The sequence below is a fragment of the Chiloscyllium punctatum genome, chromosome 36, assembly GCF_047496795.1.
Source record: "Chiloscyllium punctatum isolate Juve2018m chromosome 36, sChiPun1.3, whole genome shotgun sequence".
NCBI lineage: Eukaryota > Metazoa > Chordata > Chondrichthyes > Orectolobiformes > Hemiscylliidae > Chiloscyllium > Chiloscyllium punctatum.
Genome location: NC_092774.1, coordinates 18,859,578 through 18,881,027, shown reverse-complemented (window position 1 = coordinate 18,881,027; position 21,450 = coordinate 18,859,578). Strand labels below are relative to the sequence as shown.

Below are 21,450 nucleotides of genomic sequence, written 5' to 3'. Positions count from 1 at the left end.
TGCGCAGAGAGATCAGGGATGTGGAGAGCGGCCGCTGCTCGAGCCCTGATGGCAGAGCGGCCGCGAGGGGCTGGAGGGCATCCTGCTCACTCCTCACCCCCCACCCCCGGCCTCTGCAACGCAACTGGCGGAAGTTTGGACGAAACCCCTCCAGGACCCTGAGATGGACGGAGGGAATAACAGGGGGAGACGGGCAAGTGCGCATGCAAGATCGAGTGCACTCCAAAAACGTACTGCAAAAGGCAGAGAGAGAGAGAGAGAGAGAGAGAGAGAGAGTTGAGACAAGATGGTTGTTAGGGCTGGCGCGGAGGGAGTGCAGATATCTGGGAGGTGGACCAGGAGAGAAGATGGCAGAGGGCACCTGGGGGCTGGGAGAGGGGGCACGATGATGGGTGGAACACATCTCCAAAGGGCCAGCTCACCAGCTGCGGGTAGGGGGGAGAAATAAACAAGGGGGCTCACGCCAGAGTCCCGAGAGACAGCGAACGGAGCAGTTACAGACTCTTGGAGAGACAGCGGGTGTGCTCTGGCCCGAAGAGGGCTTTTGTTTTTGCGAGGGGGGTGGGGGGGGGGGGGGAGAATGCAAAAAAGCTTTTCGCTGAACCCTCCAACACTGACAGTCATCGTAAGCGCTTTTCCTCATGGCAACCAGGCAACAGCGCAGCCCGGAGAGCTCGAGAGAACGACTCGGGAAAAGCTTTCTGCCGCCTGCTTGTCGAGAGAAAGCGAACGTCCTGATAACCTCCGAGCGGGGTGGAGGAAGAAGACGACGACGACGCTAATTACCAAATTTTTTTTAAAAAAAGGGCGCACTGTTGCCCGCTCGCTCTCAGCGAAACAAGAACGCAAGGTCCACCACCAGGTGTGAATTCCCTCTGGTGGGAGGCGCGGCTGTCAGTGCAACAAGAGGAAGCGAGCAGCCCGTCAGCAGTGGAGAAGATGGGAGGCAGCCTTCTGGCAGGGTTGGGAGGGGGGCGACAGCGTGACGGTCCGGAGGGGAGGCTGGATTTTCTGGTCAGCCAGGGCCTGCTGGTTGGCGTGGACCAGCCCAGCCCGGCTTCCTTCTCCAAACATCCGCTCAGACAGCACCGGGGCGTCTTTCACCTTGTGGCTTCAGAGGCGACTCGATTTCTCACTTGGGGGGGGAAGGAGGAGAAACGGGGGGGGGGGGGGGGGGGGGGGCTGTCGCATGCACACGAGGGAGGGCTTCAGCCCTCTCCTCCCCCTTCGCGTGGCACCCTCAGCCCTGGGAAGGTCAGGTTTACTGACCGCGCCAAGTCTTTAAGCGGGCTCAGGCCGAGGGGGGGGGGGGGGGGAAAAGCCGTTCAGCCCATGGTGTCCTCCCCCCTCCTTTCCCCCCTGCTCAGTGCAAACCATCTTTTCAGAAAGTTATCCAACTCTCCCCCACTTCCTCCAAAGCCACGACTCTGGACGGTGTTCCAGGGAGCTTGGTCATAGCGCGCGGCTTTTGAAGGAGCACCGGGGGGGGGGGGGGGGAAAGAGATCAGGAGATCAGGAAAGGGTGTTCTCCAGCTCGGAGACCAAGGCTTGGCTTCCCCAGTGGTGGGGCCATTAGAATCGGGGACATTCAAGTGGCCCAGAGCTCTCTGAGGTGGGTTACGGGATTTCAAAACAAGACCGAGAATCTACGGGGTGAAGATTACATCGAGACGGGAGCCAACGCAGCCGCAGGGAGGGATGGCTGACAACTCCTGCATTTACAAGTTCCTACTCCTGGCATCTCTCTCTCTCTCTCGCGGAACTGACCCATCCTCCTGGTCCTGCGCGGTCAGAACTTTCAAACGGCTCACCCCTAGTTCCCAAACCCCGGGGTGGACTCGACCCCGTCCCGCTCTCCCGATCCACCCAACCTCGGGTCCCAGACACCGCGCGAGTGCAGTACGTCGCTACGCGTGGACTGCTCAAAAGCGAGGCTTTCTGGCAATTGTGGGTCTGCCCAGTTCATGGCACCTACCCCTCCCCTCCCACAGGCTAGCCTTTTATTCTACAAAGTTACAGGGCGCTCAAAACCACACTGACCTCTCCAGCGAACAACCCCCCCCCCAAACCTTCTCCAAGGATGCCCCGCTCCACACAGCCTTGATCGCAACAGGCTCTCGACGGATAAACGTTTGTCTGGGAAACCTTGTTGCGGCAGCGCCCAGGGACCGTGTATTTCCCCCACCCCCAGGGTCACAAGATTCGTACGGCAGGGAAACGGGACTCTTCGGCCCGACCAGTCCCAAACTTGACTAGTTTCCCAGCAGCCCGCTCCTGGCCCGATTGCCTCCAGACCTGCACTTATCCCAACTTTGGTCGACGGGCCTGCACCCACCAGTTCCCCTGTGAGCCTGAATTGGCACAGCTGAAAGCGCAGAAACCGACCCACGCAGCCCGAAGGACGTGCCAAACGTTCACAGTCAGCTCCGGTCTCCTGCGGCCCGCTCACCTCCTCTCGGGGCTACCTTTTCAGGTCTATTCTAATGTCCGGTCTCGGGTCAGTGCTAAGCAGTTAGAGAGTCATATAGATGTATAGCACTCGAACAGACCCTCCGTGCCGACCCAGATATCAATAGGTGCAGGAGTGGGCCATTCTGCCCTTCGAGCCTGCACCACCATTCAATATGATCATGGCTGATCATCCTTCATCAGTATCCTGTTCCTGCCTTATCTCCATAACCCTTGATTCCACTATCTTTAAGAGCTCTATCCAACTCTTTCTTAAATGAATCCAGAGACTGGGCCTCCACTGCCCTCTGGTGCAGAGCATTCCACACAGCCACCACTCTCTGGGTGAAGAAGTTTCTCCTCATCTCTGTCCTAAATAGTCTACCCCGTATTTTTAAGCTGTGTCCTCTGGTTCGGCACTCCCCCATCAACGGAAACATGTTTCCTGCCTCCAGAGTGTCCAATCCTTTAATAATTTTATATGTCTCAATCAGATCCCCTCTCAGTCTTCTAAACTCAAGGGTATACAAGCCCAGTCGCTTCAGTCTTTCCGTGTAAGGTAATCCCGCCATTCCAGGAATTGACCTCGTGAACCTACGCTGCACTCCCTCAACAGTCAGAATGTCCTTCCTCAAATTTGGAGACCAGAACAGCACACATTACTCCAGGTGTGGTCTCACCAGGGTCCTGTACAGCTGCAGAAACACCTCTTTGCTTTTATACTCAATCCCTCTTGTTATGAAGGCCAGCATGCTATTAGCCTTCTTCACTACCTGCTGTACCTGCATGCTTACCTTCATTGACTGGCGTACAAGAACACCCAGATCTCTCTGTACTGCCCCTTTACCTAATTTGATTCCATTTAGGTAGTAATCTACCTTCCTGTTCTTGCCACCAAAGTGGATAACCATACATTTACCCACATTAAACTGCATCTGCCATGCATCTGCCCACTCACCTAACCTGTCCAGGTCACCCTGTAATCTCCTAACATCCTCATCACATTTCACCCTGCCACCCAGCTTAGTATCATCAGCAAATTTGCTGATGTTATTGCTAATACCATCTTCTATATCATTAACATACATTGTAAAAAGCTGCGGTCCCAGCACGGATCCCTGCGGTACCCCACTGGTCACTGCCTGCCATTCTGAAATGGAGCCGTTTATCACTACCCTTTGTTTCCTGTCAGCCAACCAACTTTCGATCCAAGTTAGTACTTTGCCCCCAATACCGTGCACCCTAATTTTGTTCACTAACCTCCTATGTGGGACTTTATCAAAAGCTTTCTGAAAGTCCAGGTACACTACATCTACTGGATCTCCCTCGTCCATCTTCAGAGTTACATCCTCAAAAAATTCCAGAAGATTAGTCAAGCATGATTTCCCCTTCATAAATCCATGCTGACTCTGTCCTATCCTGTTACTACCATCCAGATGTGTCATAAATTCATCCTTTATAATAGACTCCAGCATCTTTCCCACCACTGAGGGCAGACTAACTGGTCTATAATTTCCTGCTTTTTCTCTCCCACCTTTCTTAAAAAAAGTGGTACAACATTAGCCGCCCTTCAATCCACACGGACTGATCCCAAATCTATCGAACTCTGGAAAATAATCACCAACGCATCCACAATTTCTCGAGCCACCTCCTTCAGTACCCTGGGATGTAGACCATCAGGCCCTGGGGACTTATCAACCTTCAGACCTAACAGTCTCTCCAACACCAAATCCTGGCAAATATAAATTCCCTTCAGTTCAGGTCCTTCAGCCACTGTTACCTCGGGGAGATTGCTTTGTGTCTTCCCTAGTAAACACAGATCTGAAGTACCAATTCAATTCTTCTGCCATTTCTTTGTTCCCAACCCAATCTAGTCCCACCTGCCAGCACCCGGTCCATATCCCTCCAAACCCTTCCTATTCATGTCCCCATCCAGATGCCTCTTAAATGTTGTAACTGTCCCAGCCTCCACCACATCCTCTGGCAGCTCATTCCATACACGTACCACCCTCTGTGTGAAAAGGTTACCCCTTAGGTCTCTTTTATATCTTTCCCCTCTCACCCTAAACCTCTGCCCCTCTAGTTCTGGATTCCCGCACCCCAGGGAAAAGACTTTGTCTATTTATCCTATCCATGCCTCTCATGATGTTATAAACCTCTATAAGGTCACCCCTCAGTCTCCGACACTCCAGGGAAAACAGACCCAGCCTGTTCAGCCTCTCCCTGTAGCTCAAATCCTCCAACCCTGGCAACATCCTTGTAAATCTTTTCTGAACCCTTTCAAGTTTCACAACATCTTTCCGATAGGAAGGAGACCAGAACTGCACGCGATATTCCAATAGTGGCCCTAACCAATGTCCTGTACAGCCACAACCTGACCTCCCAACTCCTGTACTCAATACTCTTGACCAATAAAGGAGAGCATACCAAACGCCTCCTTCACTATCCTATCGACCTGTGACTCCACTTTCAAGGAGCTATGAACCTGCACTCCAAGGCCTCTTTGTTCAATAACACTCCCTAGGACCTTACCATTAAGTGTATAAATCCTGCTAAGATTTGCTTTCCCAAAATGCAGCCCCTCACATTTATCTGAATTAAACTCCATCTGCCACTCCTCAGCCCATTGGCCCATCTGGTCCCGATCCTGTTGTAATCTGAGGTAACCCTCTTTGGTGTCCAGTACACCCTCCAATTTTGGGGTCATCTACAAACTGACTAACTGTACCTCTTATGGAACACCATCTGCTGGTTCACTGATTACCCGGACCACTGAGTAGCCCTATCCCTACGTTGACATTACTTGGTGAGAGAGCGCTGTTGTATTCCCTCCAACGTTCTCAGATAACTCGATAGCAGTTTTTTTTTTAGCCTTGCCCCTGTTGTGTTTTGACCACATTGCAAATTCGCCCCATTTCACTTTGGATAGCAAGGACCCTCCCTTCATCTTTTAACCGTCCATGGAGTGGATTGCCCCCTTTCTCTCCTCTGAGCCCACACGGTTCAGGCCCCAGAGACAAATCGGTTGTGACAGCAATGACCAGTCTCCAATGTAACGTGGTAAAAGGTCAGGAGGGGTAACCCACACCAAACCCACCCCTCACCCCAGGCTGCCTCCTACCCTGGACTTGATTTGAATGCTTGTGGTATTAAGCGCAAGATGGGGAGGTTTGCTGCGGTACCATTGGTGACAAAAATGTTGATGGTGGGCAGTTTCCTGGCTGTAACCTTCTTGATTTCGGTCACCAATGGTACCACAGCAAACCTCCCCCCCCAGCCCCCAAATCTCTGTCCCCCCGCCCTACCTCGACTCTCTGCCCACTCCCCATTCTGCTCTGACCTAACCTCGCCTACCCACCTAACTCTCCCTCCGACTGGTTCCAGACGATGGGCACTCTGCAGGGAATGATGAGATTTTGGGGGGGGGGGGGGAGGAAGAGAGAAGAGAGAGACTGCCGTGACTGAGGCGGACAGTACGATCAGAGTCGAGGGGCAGCTGCACGACCCCACAAGAGAGAGACAGACAAAAAAAAACCCATGATGGGATTGGATGAAGCGTTGCGGCGCAGAGGAGGGACTGAGCACGAACTGGACAGACCAGCTGAGCCGCACTGCTCGCTTCCACACTGTCAACCCTCACGTACAGCTTGGAGCAGATGAACAAACAAATGGCCATCTTTTGGAAGGGGGGGGGGGGGGGAGAAAGGGAAATAGTCCCAGCCTCCAAAATATTTGCACTGCCAACATCCGGCATCTGCCTACAAATACCTTTGCCAGCGCACGTCACACTGCTCAGCGTTCAGATACATTTTTAGAGAGGTAATCCAGAGAAGCGGCCTGTCGCTTAGTCAGAGCGTTGTTTGTAGCAGTAATGAGAAGCAGAGGTCACAGCACCAAATCCCTTGGGGACGACAAAGCTCACACACTCACCCCATCTCCTAAACAGTTCTGTACCCAAACCAAGAGGTTTCATTTAAGTATGGGCACTCAATCTTTCTCACGGCTGTGCGGAAGCTCAGTAAAGGCCTGCCCCGAAACCCACACGCGCAACATTTATAAATGCTCCCTTGTCTACCGTGATCAAGTTACCCCTTTCAGCTCCATCCAACCAGGCTTAGAACAAGCTGCCAGAGGCACTGCCAGAAGCCCCCGAGAAATTAGAAGGCACCTCATGGAGTGCAAATTCTTTTATTTAAATGCAATGTTTTGGTGCATGGTGCTTATGTTAACAAGATGCGAATGCAGAAACCACTGAAGAGATTCACAATCACTTTGGCATCTAGTGGGGGGGGGGGGGGGGGGGCGCAACTCCCCATTTCTCCACTGAACAGAAGGGGGAGGAGGGGCGGGGGAGAAGACACCCAAGGTCTGACATCTGCACTTCCATCTGCTCTCGGCAGCCCCACGTGAATTTGGAGGCTCGGACGGACACCAGACAAGACGGAGGGTTTGACCCAATGATCTTCAGATAACCCGAGGCACCAGGGATTCAGATTGAGACAGAGAGGGGAGGGGGGGGAAAAAAAAACGAGAAAACGAGCCAAACCAGCAACGCAAAGCACAGTAGGGAGGGGGAAACGGGAGTGCTTGGAAAATTGAAGGCTCTGCAACTCTGGGATGACTTGAGATTCAGCCATCAAATTGCCAGGGCGTCTTGGGAAGGAAAGCATTTGCACGGGAAACCAGAACTTTTGGGATGGGGTGCAGGTTAAGGGAAGAGAAGGAAATTCACCACCTCCCAACCGCAGAGGTTACTGTTCTCAAAGAAGCTGCTCAACCTGGAAGGCATGAATTGGTCAACCGTGCCAGCTTCAGCTCATAAAAAGGTCAAGAGGACTTAGTGTGAAGGAATGTGACTAACCCCATAGCAGCAGCGGTCTCGAGGACTGGGCGGAGGTAGGAAGCACATACGCACAGCAGAATCTCACGGTAGGCACAGCGATGGTGAGCTGTGTTGGTTGCCAGCTTCCCCCTCCCTTTCCCCTCAACCCCCATGTCTGGAAACACATGAAACAAATCAAAGGACACATGTTTTGCCAATGTGTGCGCGTGCGGGGTTGGGTGGATGGATGGATGGATGGATGGAGTTATGGGAGGGGAGAAAGAAGGGGTGGGAGGTGGGGATTTGGGGGGGGCAGAACGTGAACAGCAAGAGAAACTCGTGACTTGGTGCGACCAAATGTAAAGGCGTGTTTGGGATCGTTCCCCCGAGCAAAAAGTAACCCACTGCTAAATTCGTGGCCCACTGACAGGACGGGGCGGGGAACGGAAGGGAAAAAAGTTTCACCTTCTGCTCAAATGTAACACCAGAGTCCAACGGCTTCACAAAAATATACAGGCGCTAAAAAAAACCACATCCAGCTACCCCAAAAACCCTCTAAAAAGGCACTACTTAACTGTAAAAATTGAAAGGAGGGGGGAAAAGAGGGAGCTGCACAAAAATATCTATGTTATATATGCTCTCTAAATATCATCAACATAAAACGTTCAAAAACTTTAAAAATTGCACTTATACACTTAAAATTCAACAGTTCGATTCAAGCTTGAAAAAAAAGAGAAAGGCAGAATCAAGATTGATCCAATGTAAAATGTTCAAAGATTTTTTTTTATAAACAGCTCGAGTAGGTAGTATTAAAAAGGGGGGAAAAACACCGCAAGAAAAAGAGAGAAGTTAAAAACCTTTGTTCTTTAAAAAAAAAGCCACTCGCTCAGATTTTGTTTCAAATTAAAGTCTGACCCAAAAACGACTCTAAAGCTAAATATATAAAAGTCATAAACAAAGTGCGCTTTTGGGAAATCTACTCAACGCACACCTCTAACACTACAGATTAATTTTTTTAAAAAATTATACAGAGTATATAGCGTTTCATTTTAAAAAAAGGAAAATATTTTGTAACTCTTAAACACTCGTCAGCTTTAAAAAAACGTTTTCTTGAAAAAAAAATGTTGGTGCTTACTTCTGCATTCATGTTGATCTTATAGAGAGGCCCAAACTGGCTGTTTTTAGGGAAAAAGTGTCCACAAAACTGCAAATATAAAAAAAATCAAAAGTACAAAAGTTCAACAAGATGAAATTTCGAGTAGGGAAAACCTTCCAAACAGTTTTTTTTAAAAAAAATAGACTGAGAACGAACTTTACTTCTTTTTCCCCCCAGGACGCAAGGGGAGGCGGGGGGTGTGTAACCCTTGGCCCACATTAACATTGCTATCTCATGTGCAGTGGCTAATCCTTTGCCACTACTGGGCGGAACATTCACGCTCCCTCCCACGGTGGCCTCCCAGTCACACCACGAGTGGAAGCCACTGCAATCCACTCGTTTGTATTTTGTGGGAGGGGGGGGGGGGGGGGGGGGGGAAAAAACAAAGACAGACAAGACAGATCGGATTTAATTCACGAAAATGCAGGTTGAGCAGCCGCATTAGAATTTGACTCCAATCATCTCACGCCTGTCCGTCGATCGACGCTTCAATTGGAGCAACAAGGAGAGAGCCAGATTTTTTGACGCTCCCTGTTCCCTTCAGAAGGAAGGGAAGAACAGACAACAGAGAGAAAAAAAAACACGAGCCTTTGGATTCACAGCCAATTAACCCGAAGAGGTTGACAGCAATCTCAAGTCAATTCTAAATGTTTCCAAGTTGCAGATGTAAAAGCCAACAGCAGATAGGTGTTTTCCATTTAAAAACAACAACAAAAAAATGTGTTCGGAACAAAACATTTTAAAGCGTAAAACATTTTGACAAAAAAAGTCAGCAAATGTTTTCAAAACAGGAAGCACGGGGTTGGGGGGGGGGAAAATGTCCTTGAATTTTAAAGAAAGCTGAATACCAAAAAAAATGCGTCACTTCCCCACGAAGTGAAAGGTTCGCAAAACAAAATTGTTCCCGAAATGGCAACAAAACTTTAAACTTTTTTTTTTGGGGGGGGGGGGGGTGAGGGACGTGTTTAGAAATAAACCCAAATTATTTCAAATCCAGAATTGTTTGTTGTATAAAAGAGAGAGGAAAAAAAACAAAGTGGACATTCGAGGTACAAAATATTTAATTTTCCTCTTTTTAAAATGCCAGATACTCGTGAAAGCACAAAACATTCTAATTCAAAAGAGGCTTTTAAAAAAAAACAGAAATGTTCAACTTTCGCCCCGATAAGATTTCTCTCGCCAGTATTTCAAACTGCTCCCACAAAATACACTCGCCAAAGTGCAAAAACACGCCTTAAAAAGTATTTCATGTCCTTTTTACGTAGAAAACACTCATCAAAAATGGCATCTGAACTGTGATAATGATAGTGTAAAACTTTACATCAACAGCAAAATTGCAAAAATATTGTTCTCTATGAAAAAAAAATCACATTTCTAAAAAGCTTTCCGTTGTCAAGTGTAAAATGCAAATAAAATATCAAAAAGTTTTCAATCTTTAAAAACAAAAACACAAATCTAAGACTTTTTCCCCCTCTCCAAAAAAAAGGGCAAATCATGGACTTTTTTGGCCAAGTTTAAAACCAGAAGCTCTCCAAAGTAAAAATTTAAAATAAAAATCACTTTAAAAAGTGCACGTTGCACTTGTTTAAAAATAGTGACTGGCTCTCGGCAAGGGAGTATTTTGATAGGAGTTTTTAACAATTCAATTTGCAATCATAAATATATATAAACACATTAGAGGTTTGAATTTATAATATTTTAATAGGTTTACAAAACACTCATTTATTGTTTTATTTATTTTTAGTTTATATGCATTTAAATGTTTACACTAATGGAAAGAATTATTTGTACCTGTAATTCAATTCAGAACGAGTAACTTTAGAAGAATAAACATCAAGTCTGAAATGAATGTATAATTTGTTTTTTCTTACACCAAAACGTGATTATAGATAAAATGCGATATTTCATGGAAACTATTAAATATGTTGAGGGTGACATTAAATCATAATTGCATTTAGTTATAATTAAACACATTTTAGATAATTTGAACCAACTGTGAAACTTCTAAGTATATTAAACTGTTTATAAGATTATATACATTTAATTGATTCACAACTAAATCTTTTCAAGCGCAATGTGTACATTTTCAATTTGATTCTATAGCCTGATATTAAGCACTAAAATAATTTGCCTTCAAGCCCATGATTAAAAATTATAATTACTTAACCGAAATGTACATTACAATTAGATCTATTCAGATACAATGCCCACAATTAAATATTAGCTAATTTAAAAGAAAAACAATCGAGATTGTTCAGAAATCAAACAAGAACCTAATACTAGCATCAGCAAAAAGGTATTTAGCAACCTTCGTTTAAAATAAAGTGGCAGAATAAACTTTTAGTTTTAATTAAGGCAATTTGGTCAAACACAGAAAACATAACTATTTAAGCAATCAGATCTTTCACGTTTATTTTGTCAATTATAGTTTACCAAGAAAATTTCAGCTTTTAGCAAGAATTTACTGGAGACTGAAGGACTATTCACATTTGTATAGTAATTATATTATAAATTGCACAATTTACACAGAAAGACAGCTTTAGGTTTCACTAAATATTTACTTAGTTATGCATCCATGAAGTGAAATGTAAATTGCTTGGTTGTAATTAGGGAGGGAGAGATTTTTGGAGTTTGAATTACCGAATTTTCATTAACAGATTATTGCACTAATTTTTCATAAACTAAAATCTAAAACTGATAAATAAACACTCACTTTAGTTAACAATAAAGGATTGCCAATTTCAACAAAATGAAACAAACATTCAATTACACTTGCATTTGCAGCTTAGATAAAATTTGGATTACTGTTTAAAACATAATAAAAGTTTAGATGCAATAACCAGCACGCCGATAATCGGGATAATTCTGCAGAGTATACTTTGAATTTGGGGGAAAACAGACAAGAGCGTTTAGGAAAAATGAGAATTTCCATTAAAACAGACCTGAAGTTAAAAGGTGGCTGTGTTTAAAAAAAAAATCAAACTGCACACGTGGAGGTTTTTGTTTTTTAAGAAAAAGAACAGAGATTTAGTTAGAATTGAGGCAGGTTTAACAGCCACTAGACTTTACGTATTGTAGATTACGATTTAGCACTTGCAGATTTAAAGCTCTTTACAAGCAGCTACTTAATTAGGTACCTAACCATGTCATTTATATATATTTATTCACCGTCTCAAACAAAAAAAAAGTGACCCAGGCCCTAGATCTCCTTGCCAACCCCACCCCCGATCTCTCAGCCTTCCCCACCACCCCCCCCCCCCCCAAAAAAAGGGGGAAAAAAAAAGACAATTAGATTGCTTCGTAATTTTTTTTTTTAAAAACCCCACTAACACAACCTGTCTCCCACCCCCCCCCCCCCCCCACACCCAACCCACCAAAACGACCCACCCCTTTCTTTTTTGCCGTTTCTTTCAATAACGTTGTACTCACCGAGAGGACAAAACCCAGAGAGGGGGTGGGGGGGGAAAAAAAAAAGAGAGATAGAGTAAGGGGGCACAAGAGAAGGTGGCGGCGGCGGTGGAAGTGGAGGTGATGATAGAAGAGGGAGGGCTGGGGGTTTTTTTTTTTGCCCCCTTCCCCTCTCTCGCTTGTTGGGGTCTTTTTGTGCGTGTGTGTGAGGGGGGGGGGGGGGGGAGGGAAGGAATTGTTCAAAGAAGAAGATAAAAAAAAAAGGTAAATGGAATCTCACTAAAATGCAACAAAAAGGTGGGTGATGGAGCGGGGGAGCTGGTCCTTGGGGGGGTGGGGGGGAAAGAGTCCTAGTGGGCTTGGGAGGGAGAGGATTGTGGGACCTACTTTGGATTTTTTAAACAAAAAAATAAGGAAGGGTGCCTTACGGGGTTCGGAGGGACCGAGTTTGGATGCTAGAAAGTGGGGGGGTGGGTGGGAAAAGAGAGAAAGGAGAAGACGTCAAGGCAGAGAGAGAGAGAGAGAGAGAGAGAGAGAAATGTAATATAAAAGGAGGGGGGGGTGAAATGGAGGGAGATAAATAAACGAGTGAGGAGCGTGTGGGGAAGGAAGGAGAAAGGAAGAGATTATAATGAGTGTGTGTTTGTGGGGAAGGAAAAGATGTCGGGGCAGAGAGAGACAGGAACCTAATAGAGAGGATGGGGGTGGTGGAGGAGGAGGGGGGTGGAGGAGGAGGAGGAGGGGGGTGGAGGAGGAGGAGGGGGGTGGAGGAGGAGGAGGGGGGTGGAGGAGGAGGGGGGGGGTGGGGGTGAGAGATATAAAGAGTGTGTGTGTGTGTCGGGGTGGGGAGGGAGAGGGGAGAGCAAGATGATGTCAAGGCACAGAGAGAGGAATGTAATAGAAAGGGTGGTGTAATGGAGGGAGAGGAGAGATATAAAGAGAGAGAGAGAGAGAGAGAGAGAGAGTGTGTTTCGGGGGGGGGGGAAGGAGGTGGCGTCAGGGCACAGAGAAAGAAAGGAATCAAACAGAAAGGAAAGGGGGGGGTTGTAATGGAGGGAAGAGAGAGAGAGAGAGAGAGAGGGGGAAGGAGGAAGGGAGGAAGAGAGAGAGAGGGAGAGGGGGAAGGAGGAAGGGAGGGAGAGGGAGAGAGAGAGAAATATAAAAAGAGCGAGTGTGCGGGGAAGGAAAAGATGTCAGGGCAGAGAGAGAGAGAGAAGGAAGGAGAGAGAGAGGGAGGGAAGGAAGGAGAGAGAGAGAGAGAGGGAAGGAAGGAGGGAAGGAGAGAGAGAGAGAGAGGGAAAGATAAAGAGGGAAAAAAAACAGAAAAAATGAGAGTGGTAAAAAATTAAAGAGAGAGAGAGAGAGAGAGGGGGGGGGGGCGAAGGGGAAATAACTCTATATTAAATAAAAATAAAAGCAGCAGCAGCAGGAACGAGAACAACAACAACAAGGAGGAGGAGGAGGAGGAGAGCAATAACCGAGCAGCCCGAGGGGGGGGTCCTGAGAGAGAGAGAGAGGGAAGGAGGAAGGAGGAGAGAGGGAGAGAGAGAGGGGAGGGAGAGAGAGAGAGAGAGAGAGAGGGAGTGTGAGAGAGGGAGAGGGGGGAAGAGAGGGGGAGAGAGGAGGAAGGAGAAGGGGAGAAGGGGGGAGTGAGAGAGAGAGGGAAGGAGGAAGGAGGAGAGAGGGAGAGAGAGAGAGGGGGGGAAGGAGGAAGGAGAGAGGAGGAGAGAGGGAGGGAAGAGGAGAGAGAGAGAGAGAGAGGGAGAGGGAAGGAAGGAGAAGGGGGGAGAGAGAGAGAGGGGGAGAGGGAAGGAAGGAGAAGGGGGGAGAGAGAGAGAGTGTGTGTGAGGCGGAGGAAGAGAGGGGGAAGGCAGGAGAGAGAGAGTGTGTGAGGGAGGGAGAGGGAGAGGGAGACAAAATGGCGGCGAAGACAAAGAGAGAGAGAGAGAGAGAGATTAAAGATAAATATAAAACACCGCCCGGTCAGACGGGGGTATCCGCTCAGAGAGAGAGAGGGGGAAGGAGATAGAGAGAGAGATAAAGGGAGAGAGAGAGAGAGAGAAATAATAACTTGTTTAAAGAGAGAAAATGAAGGTTAAATAAATATATATGTTCCCCCTGGGCTGTTGTTGTTGTTGTTGTTGTTTGGGGAGAGGGAGGGGGTGAGGAGGAGGAGGGTTATATAAATAAATAATAATAAAATAACAGAAAGGCGCGCTCTCCTGCCGCGGACACGGGACGAGGCACAAAATGGCGGACACCGAGAGAGAGAGAGACGGGGGGGGGGGGGGGGGGGGGGAGGAAGGGAGGGCGGGACTTCCGCCGCCCACGCCGCACGCCATTGGGTAAGGCGAGACCCGGCTCCACCCCCCTCCCCCCGCCCATTGGACGGTCAGTCGGGTTGACGCCCCGCCCCCCCCACCCATCCACCCACCCCACCCATCCACCCACCCCATTGGGCCAAAGGGCCGTCGGTCACAGTCGGGTTTCCCCGCCTCCTTCCCGCATGCGCCCCGTTGGTCACAATGGGGGGGAGGGGGGAAAACCGTGCGTCCTCACATCCTATTGGGCCAAAGGGCCGTCGGTCACAGTCGGGTTTCCCCGCCTCCTTCCCGCGTGCGCCCCGTTGGTCACAATAGGGGGAACCGTGCGTCCTCACATCCGATTGGGCCAACGGGCCGTCGGTCACAGTCGGGTTTCCCCGCCTCCTTCCCGCGCGCGCCCCGTTGGTCACAATGAGGGAGGGAGGGCCGAGCCTCCTGACATCTCATTGGGTCACACGGACGTCGGTCACGGTCGGGTTCCTGGCCACCATCCCGCGCGCGCCCGGTTGGTCACAACGAGGGGGCGGGCCGCGCCTCCTCACATCCTATTGGGCCACACGGCCGTCGGTCACAGTCGGGGTTACTCGCCCCTTCCCGCGCGCGTCCCATTGGTCAGGTTGAGGGGGCGGGCCACGCCGCCTCTCATCCTATTGGATCAAAGGCCGTCGGTCACAGTCAGGGCACCGCCCCCCCACCCTATTGGACTAAAGGGCCGTCGGTCACAGTCTGGCCCCGCCTTCCCGCAGCCCCATTGGGCGAGTGGGCGGACGGTCACATGCGGGTCCCCCCCATCCAGCCACCTTATTGGGCGAATGGGCCGTCGGTCGCAATGCGGTCCCGCCTCCCCACACCCCATTGGCCCGACGGTCACAGTCAGGTCCCGCCTCCCTGTGTCCTATCGCGCTCATTGCACACCTGCCACCATCGGGTCCCACTTACTGTCACCTCATTGAGGTAAACGACCGTCGGTTAAAGTCAGGGCCCGCCTCCCGTCACCCTATTGGGCGAATGCTTCACCGGTCCTCCGTGGGGTCCCGCCTTCCCATCGTCCCATTGGCCTAATTGCCCGTCAGTCAGCCGCGCGACTTTCGTTCCGTCACCCCATTGGACTAACGGCTCACCGACCGTCAGCGAGGTCCTGCCCCCGGCGTCCCATTGGATGGTTAACCCGTCCGTCAACTCCGAACCCCGCCCCTGACGGGAACGCCCCCATTTATTGGACACGTCACTGTGCGTCAACATTTGCGTCCCAGGCTCTCGCGCCCATTGGATAACACCACCTTCCCGTCGACGTCCATTGGCCACCGGTCCACCCGAGGCACGGACTGTCGCGTCGTCTCATTGGTCAAGCGTCCCCGTTCGTCAAAGTCCCGCCCGCACACAACTGGTGGACACCACTGTCTATCAACCAAGAAGTGCCACTATCCGGACTCCTATTGGATACCGCTTCTGTCCGTTAACGGGAAGTGCCTACCATTGGCCGACCCTCGCAACTTCCCCCCCCACAGGACCCGCCCCCAGTTGCACACTTCAAGATGTCCTGGATAAGCAAAGGGTGAAGGGTCATGGGGGTTCAAAGGTGATCGGGTCTGTTCGGGAAAGGCTATTGGGGTGAAAGGTGGGGAGGTGAAAGGTTATCAGGGCAGCAGGGGGTGAAAAGATAGTAGGACGGTGATGGGGTGAAAGGTTATCGGGGAAACAATGGGGTGAAAGGTTATCAGGGCGGTGATGGGGTGAAAGGTTATCGGGGAAACAGTGGGGTGAAAGGTTATCAGGGCGGTGATGGGGTGAAAGGTTATCGGGGAAACAATGGGGTGAAAGGTTATCGGGGAAACAATGGGGTGAAAGGTTATCAGGACAGTGATGGGGTGAAAGGTTATCGGGGAAACAATGGGGTGAAAGGTTATCGGGGAAACAATGGGGTGAAAGGTTATCAGGGCGGTGATGAGGTGAAAGGTTATTGGGGCAACAATGAGGTGAAAGATTGTTGTGGTTCTGTTCGCCGAGCTGGGAGTTTATGTTGCAGACTTTCCGTCCTCTGTCTAGGTGACATCCTCAGTGCTTGGGAGCCTCCTGTGAAGTGCTTCTGTGATGTTTCCTCCGGCATTTACAGTGGTTTGTCTCTGCCGCTTCCAGTTGTCAGTTCCAGCTGTCTGCTGCAGTGGGCGGTATATTGGGTCCAGGTCGATGTGTTTGTTGAGAGAGTGCCATGCCTCTAGGAATTCCCTGGCTGTTCTCTGTTTGGCTTGTCCTATAATGGTAGTGTTGTCCCAGTCAAATTCATGTTGCTTGTCATCTGTGTGTGTGGCTACTAAGGATAGCTGGTCGTGTCGTTTCGTGGCTAGTTGGTGTTCGTGTATATGGATCGTTAACTGTGTTCTTGTTTGTCCGATGTAGTGTTTTGTGCATCCTTGCATGGGATTTTGTACACTACGTTAGTTTTGCTCATGTTGGGTATCGGGTCCTTTGTCCTGGTGAGTTGTTGTCTGAGAGTGGCTGTTGGTTTGCGTGCTGTTATGAGTTCTAGTGGTCGTAGTAGTCTATGCTACTCTCTCCCCACCCCCATCCTCCTCTAGCTTATCTCTCCACGCTTCAGGCTCACTGCCTTTATTCCTGATGAAGGGCTTTTGCCCGAAACGTCAATTTCGCTGCTCGTTGGATGCTGCCTGAACTGCTGTGCTCTTCCAGCACCACTAATCCAGTAGTAGTCTGGCTGTCAGTTCAGAAGTGTTTTTGATGTATGGTAGTGTGGCTAGTCCTTTGGGTTGTGGCATGTCCTCGTTCCGTTGTCTCTCCCTTAGGCATCTGTTGATGAAATTGTGAAAGATTATTGGGGCGGCGATGGGGTGAAAGGTTATTGGGGCAGTGATAGAGTGAAAGGTTATTTGGGTGATGAGGTGAAGGGTTATTGGGGCGACAATATGGTGAAAGGTCATTTGGGTGGTGAGGGTGAAAGGTTATCGGGAGAGGGGGTGTGTAAAGTTATCGGGGCAGTGATGGGGTGGAGGTTTATTGGGATGGTGGGGGTGAAAGGTTATCAGGGCGGTGATGGGGTGGAAGTTTATTGGGGTGGTCGGGGGTGAAAGGCTATTGGGGTTAGGGGCTATGTATGGTTATCGGGGAGATGGCGTGTGTACATTGGGGCGATGGGTGAGAGGGGGATAAGGTTATCAGGTAGTCAGGAAGAAACTTTTCCCCCTTCCTGGTGGATGACTGGGGGTGGCGGGGGTGTACAGATTTAAGGTCAGGGGGCAGGAGATTCAGACACTGTGTGGGGAAAGACGTTTTCACCCAGAGGGTGGTGGGGGAGTCTCAGATTCACCGCCTGTAAAGGCGGGAGAGACAGAAACCCTCAACACGTCGAACGAGGGATTTGGATGTGCACTTGCAATGCCGAGAGCGCGGGTCAGGTGCTGGTAAACGGGGTTGCTCTTGAACCACGCAGACCCGACGGGCGTTTGTCTGTGCCGTAGACTCCCGCATCCCGCAAATAAAAAGGATGACGGAAAAATAAAACGTAAACCTGGCACGCCCCAGGGACTGTCGAACTGTTTCTGATTGTCAGGCCCAGGTCTTCCTGTTTGTAAACAGACATGATTGTATCAGAGGAGGGACATTTGATTCATTCCTAGAGGATGGTTTGACAAAGAATATTTGGGTAGTGTAGGGCCTTGTACCCATTGGTGTTTAGGAAAAGGAGAGGTGATGGTGTTGGAACATCAGAATTAGGCTCATGGTCACATTTTCTCACGTGGATGCAGTAGAAAGCTCACAAGTCACCAGTTCCCGTACCATCCCAGGCACTAAGGCACTCGGACAGATTTGTAAAAACAAATTCTTAAGGGAAAAGAGTACGGGTCCGTACCGAGGCCGGGAAGTACGGGTCCGTACCGAGGCCGGGAGTCTGACGCTGCCATTTACCGCCAACATTGTTAATGCTGCCTGAGGACAGGAAGTACAAAGAGAAGAGAGGGAGATAAGAGACGGACAAACTTTGGCTCAGGAATCCCACGCTGCCGCCATCTTGTTACGGCGGTTGGGGGCTTGGCTGTTCTTGGCAAAGGTGGATGGCAGGCTCCCAATGGACTGTGTAGGCCCCATCCTCGAATCGCGAGGTGCTGCATTTTGGGAAAGCAAATCTTAGCAGGACGTATACACTTAATGGTAAGGTCCTGGGGAGTGTTGCTGAACAAAGAGACCTTGGAGTGCAGGTTCATAGCTCCTTGAAAGTGGAGTCACAGGTCGATAGGATAGAGAAGGAGGTGTTTGGTTTGCTCTCCTTTATTGGTCAGAGTATTGAGTACAGGAGTTGGGGAGGTCAGGTTGCGGCTGTACAGGACATTGGTTAGGGCCACTGTTGGAATATCGCGGGCAATTCTGGTCTCCTTCCTATCGGAAAGATGTTGCGAAACTTGAAGGGGTTCGGAAAAGATTTACAAGGATGTTGCCAGGGTTGGAGGGTTTGAGCTACAGGGAGAGGCTGAACTGGCTGGGGCTGTTTTCCCTGGAGCATCGGAGGCTGAGGGGTGACCTTTATAGAGGTTTATAAAATCATGAGGGACACGGATAGGGATAAATAGATAAAGTCTCTTCCCTGGGGTCAGGGGGAGTCCAGAACTATAGGGGCATAGGTTTAGGGTGAGAGGGGAAAGATATAAAAGAGACCTAAGGGGCAACTTTTTCACACAGAGGGTGGTATGTGTATGGAATGAGCTGCCAGAGGAAGTGGTGGAGGCTGGAACAGTTACAACATTTAAGAGGCATCTGGATGGGGACATGAATAGGAAGGGTTTGGAGGGATAGGGGCCGGGTGCTGGCAGGTGGGACTAGGTCAAATTGGGTTGTCTGGGTTGGTGCAGATGAGTTGGACCAAAAGGTGTGTGTCCATGCTGTTCAACAGTATCAAATGTCAAGGGGCGTTGGTTCGATTGTCTCTTCGGAGATGGCCATTGATCCACATTTGTGTGGTACAACTAATGTGTGTGACCCAGGTCTTGCTGCATTTAAACGTGGAACCAGCTCAGTGTCTGAAGAGTCGTGGATGGTGTTGTGCATTCGATGGTGAACATACCCCACTTCTGACCTTGTGACCGAGGGAAGGTCATTGATGAAGCAGCTGAAGGTGGTTTGGCCTGAGACACTCCCCTGAGGGACTCCTGCGGGGACCCCCTGAAACACACATACATACATACACACGTACGTGTAGATACACCATTGGGGACTTATATATTTATGGATTATGAGAAATAGTTAATGGACTTTTTTTGATATTATGGCGTGCAGAGTATGTATCATGGTGATTACTTGGAACTGGAAAGTGAAAAGTTTAAAAGCAGACTTTGGTCTATACTAAATATCAAGTGACTTTGGAAAACAGTACCCTGCAATGATTTTACATAGAGTGGTAAGGGTGAAGTTTTGTTGTGAAATCCAGGATGGATCTACTGCGAATCCTCTTGCAAGGATGCCTGCCTTGAAGACGTTTTCCTCCTCTCTCTACAAGAATCTCGGGGAGTCATTCTATGCGACTCTCTCCCCACCCCCACCCTCCTCGAGCTTATCTCTCCACGCTTTCAGGCTCACTGCCTTTATTCCTGATGAAGGGCTTTTGCCCGAGACGTCGATTTCGAAGCTACTTGGATGCTGCCTGAACTGCTGTGCTCTTCCAGCACCACTATTCCAGAATCTGGTTTCCAGCATCTGCAGTCATTGTTTTTACCTCTATGTTACCATGACCTAGTAACAGCCTCTGAACTGAGGTAATAAATGTTCTTGTTTTTTTTCCTCCCCTACCTTAATAGCTCTGCAGACTTCTATGTGTCTTTAGCCTGTGCGTGAACGAACTTGTGTTGAAAATTAATGGTGATGAGAGTTTAATTCACATTGTAGTGTCGTTGAGAGCCAGTTTTCTGTTAGTTTGGAGTTTGCGTTTGCCTGTAATAGACATGTTCTCTTTGAGTTGAATTAAAAGCCTGGCGAGTCTTTTGTTCCAGTTAATGGTATTAAAGAGAAACAAATTGACCGTTTTTGTGATTAAATAAAACATCCACACGTTTGGTATGGCTGGTGGATTAGTGCATCTTCATTAACAGCACACCCTCCTTGTCAGAGTCACAATGACAGACACACACTCACACATGTACACATGCACACACGTGTACTTTAACACACACTTGTATGCACTCACCGTGTGCTCAGTCACACACAGCAGTTGCTGAGACTCAGACACATACGCACATCGACTCATAGTCATAGAGATGTACAGCGGGAAACAGACCCTTCGGTCCGACCCGACCATGCCGACCAGACATGCAGATATGCACACCCATAGACACACTGTCAATCGTGCATGCACACACACACAAACACGCACTCCACACACACTCTCTCACTCACACGCACACACAGTCCCTTCTCTCACACACACTCTCTCTCACACAGACACAGTCCCTCTCTCTCACACACACATACACACTCTCTCACACTCACACACAGTCCCTCTCACACACACACACACACTCTCACTCACACACACAGTCCCTCTCTCACACACACACTCTCACTCACACACACAGTCCCTCTCAGACACACACACATCCCCACTCTCACTCGCACACACACTCTCTCACACTCACACACAGTCCCTCTCACACACACACACACTCTCACTCACACGCACACTCTCTCACACACACACACTCTCTCTCACTCACACACACAGTCCCTCTCTCACACACACTCTCTCACACACACAGTCCCTCTCAGATACACACACCCACTCTCACTTGCACACACTCTCTCACACACACACAGTCCCTCTCACACACACTCTCTCACACACACACTCTCTCTCACACACACACTCTCACTCACACACACACTCTCTCTCACACACACACACACACACACAGTCCCTCTCACACACACACTCTCACTCACACACACTCTCTCACAGACACAGTCCCTCTCACACACACACCCACTCTCTCACTCGCACACACACTCTCTCACACACACACAGTCCCTCTCACACACAGTCCCTCTCACACACACACTCTCACTCACACACACAGTCCCTCTCACATACACACTCACTCACACACAGTCCCTCTCACTCACACACACACACACACATACACACTCTCTCACACTCACACACTCACTGACATAGACTCACACAGGGATTCAAGATGGCAGTGATCTAAAGTGTCTGCCTTGCTGAGCTCCGCACCACAATCCAGGCAACGTGTGCCCTTTCACCCTCCCCTGACGAAGCCGTTTTCGTAAAGATC

The 21,450-nt window shown here is 49.3% G+C and overlaps 1 pseudogene; it reads right to left on the bottom strand.

The window, feature by feature from the left end:
• LOC140460886 (heterogeneous nuclear ribonucleoprotein C-like) overlaps window positions 1-12,025 on the bottom strand; it is a 32,281-nt pseudogene extending 20,256 nt beyond the window's left edge.
• Window positions 12,026-21,450: the final 9,425 nt, after the last annotated feature.